Here is a 3194-nt window from a genome sequence, read left to right as displayed (position 1 = left end):
AATAAAGTCCACTAAACATTTGTATTCTGGGTGGGGTTCTTGGAAAGAAAGGAGTGAAAAGTGGTTTCCTTTTGCTCTGTCCAAAAAACTTGCAGGTAAAGTTGCATTATTTTTTGGAAATCAAGGATGAATAAGAGAAAGAAAACCCAGTCATGTTGCCAAAAACATAGTTAACCCATCATGAATCTTAACTCCCTCAGTTTTCTATCCTCTTCTCACTTTTAATATTACTCCTCCCATGATGATATCAAGGAAGGAGTTGCTGGGTGGGTTTGCCCTGGAATAATCTTCATCAGGACCCTGATAAAAGTCATACCAACAGAGGAATACAGTCTAAGGAAACAATGTGCTGCGTATGCAACACAGCTTAAAAGACCTCTGGCCCATCCTCCAGTCATTCTTTGGTCCCTTTGAGGTAGAAATTCTGAAACCACTGGTGACACTTCCAGTTCTCTGCAATGACCATTAATTAAAAAAATTTATATTACTTAATAGTATACTTGGATGTACCTTGTATTCTTTGCATATATAGTCATAAATTTGATTGACCAGAGCTTTATTAGCTCTGACACATTTGCATAAAAATGATACCTTAATTTGATAAGATAATTTGCAATAATTTGATTAGTCATCCTCAAACACTATAGTCTTTCTTCTTTCTGCCTTTGTACATGCTGTTTTCTTAAACTGGAAGAAGGACTTCTTTCAATTCAGATATTATCTTTTCTAGAAAAATTTCTCACCTCCTGTTGGGAGGGTGATGCCTTTCTATGTGCTGTCACACAACCCTGTGCTTCTTGCTCTCATTCTTATTCATTTGACACAAACTATGCCATACACACTGTGATTTATAGTAAGGGTCCAGTATGAAACTTTCCAAACGGACATTGGATGCAGAATAACTAATGGGATTTTAAGAAACAAATAATTTATATTCTATCTAACACTTTAATGTGAAAAATTATTGGAAATTATTTTATCAAATTAAAATATCAATTTTACCCAAATGTGTCAGCCAATAAAAGTTTCATAAATCCATTTTATGACTTATGACTGGGTATGCGAAGCATACAGTTACATCCAATTATACAATTAAGTGAAGTTACTTATTTTTATTAATGCTTGGAATTCCATATTAATGGAATTAATATAATTAATTAATATAATTTCATATATTATATCCACAAATTGAAAATTTGTCAATATAATATATGAAATGAATCAGTTACAAAAATAAGATTCATTGCCATCTAACTCTATGTGCAAGAGCATTTGATAGAATACAGTATTCATTCTTGGTACAAACTTTTGGTAATTTAGACTGAGGAAGATAAATCATTAAGATGATAAAATCATCTCTCTCAAAGTGTTGGTCAATATAATTTCAAGTGTTGGGATGCTGGAAGTATTTTCCTAAAAGCCACTAAAATTTATCATTATTATTATTATTATTATTATTTGACTTTTTAAATAAAGGTCCAGCACTCAGATCAGAAAATAAAAGTAAATGACATTGCACATACTATCATATTTCAAATTATATTATGCTTTAGTAGCCACTATATTTTTTTATCTAAAATTCTCGCATATGATGGCCATGGTATAACAAATGTAAAGACATAATGTCACATGTAATATCACCAATTAAAAACTGTAATCTTAGTGCAAACTGTAATCTTAGTGAAGTGTTAAAACAATGGAGGACAATGCTCATAACGTATTTCCTGAGAAAGGAAGTTTCCCAAAACTACCTAAATGAATGCAGTTTTTTACAAAACAACTGCATAAAGAAATTACAGTGTGTTTTGATGTTTTCTCTGGAACATGGACTTGGAGCATTAACAATGTAATCTCCATATTTTCCAAATAATTCTTCATTGGCCCATGTTTTATTATTATAAATATAAAAAATGCTATTTCCAAATTTTTCTTGCAAGGGAATAATGTAATGGACATACAGAACTTTCACACCAGTTTTCTTTAAAACCCAAGAAGGAAATAAAATAGTCATTAAACAGGAAATTGGAGAGAAATTTTTTGTTGCTTTATATTATAAAAATGAAATCAATGCCATTTAGTATTCTGGTTACAAACAGTAAATCTCACACAGATACCCACTATTAGCATACAGCCTGACACAGCCTCAATTATTGTAAAAAGATTCCATAATCCACCATTTAGAATCTTAACATCATGTACGTCTAGAAGACTGGGATACTAATTAGAATAAGATATACTCCATGTTTGCATAAATATGTCAAAATAGAGTCTACTATCATGTATCTAAAAAGAACAAAAAATATACACACACATGAATGTGATCAAGTTTTGCAATGTATATAGGAGGCACTGTAAATCATACTGTAGCATCACACACACACACACACACACACACACACACACACACACACACTCTCTCTCTCTCTCTCTCACATACCAAACACAGAGACACTTGTTGGACAAAAGGAAGCATGTGGAAAGATCTGGGGCTTCTGTTACCTCTTTTATCTTTCTGTCAGAAAACAGTAAAAATTTGGCTCTTTGCCCTCCACATTTTATTCATCTCTTTAAATACCCAGTCATTGTCCTCACCATTGTGCATCATTTGTGGAAAGAAAGCAAACTGTTGATCATGAAACATTCACTCTTTTTCTTTGTAAGTTTATCAAAAAGAAAGAGAAATAGTAGGTAAAGGATACATACTCACCCAGATTTTCTGATTTTACCCCAAGGAATGTTTGAACAGTATATGACAACAGTCATCTTGCTTAATCCAGGTTTTCCTAATGTTTACAAAGTGTCTTTGTTCTTCACAGTATGAAAGATCACTAGCAAGAGGCCTCTAGTACTTATCTAAATAAATGACTTCCTAGGAGCCCTAAAAGAGGTTGATAATAAACAGTAATGGGTGAGTTAGAATTAAGCTCTTTTTTCCTTTTTTTTACAGAGTCTTAAAAATTATTCTGTTTCTTTTTTCTTTAACATCATCATGTGAATACAAAATGCATCACTTTCCTATTAGGAATACAGAGGAAGCTTTAAACTCTTACTTGTAGGAACTTCTATCTGTGCAATAGCTCACTCTGGGATTGATTAGAACATGCAAACCATTCAATTATTTCTAAGGCTCTGCCATGGAAGCCTACTGTGATCTGATCCTCTTCTTTGTTCTTTTTGTTAGTAATATATCTTTA

The sequence above is a fragment of the Urocitellus parryii genome, chromosome 4 (assembly GCF_045843805.1).
Source record: "Urocitellus parryii isolate mUroPar1 chromosome 4, mUroPar1.hap1, whole genome shotgun sequence".
NCBI classification, from domain to species: domain Eukaryota; kingdom Metazoa; phylum Chordata; class Mammalia; order Rodentia; family Sciuridae; genus Urocitellus; species Urocitellus parryii.
Note: the sequence above shows the minus strand (reverse complement) of the source record.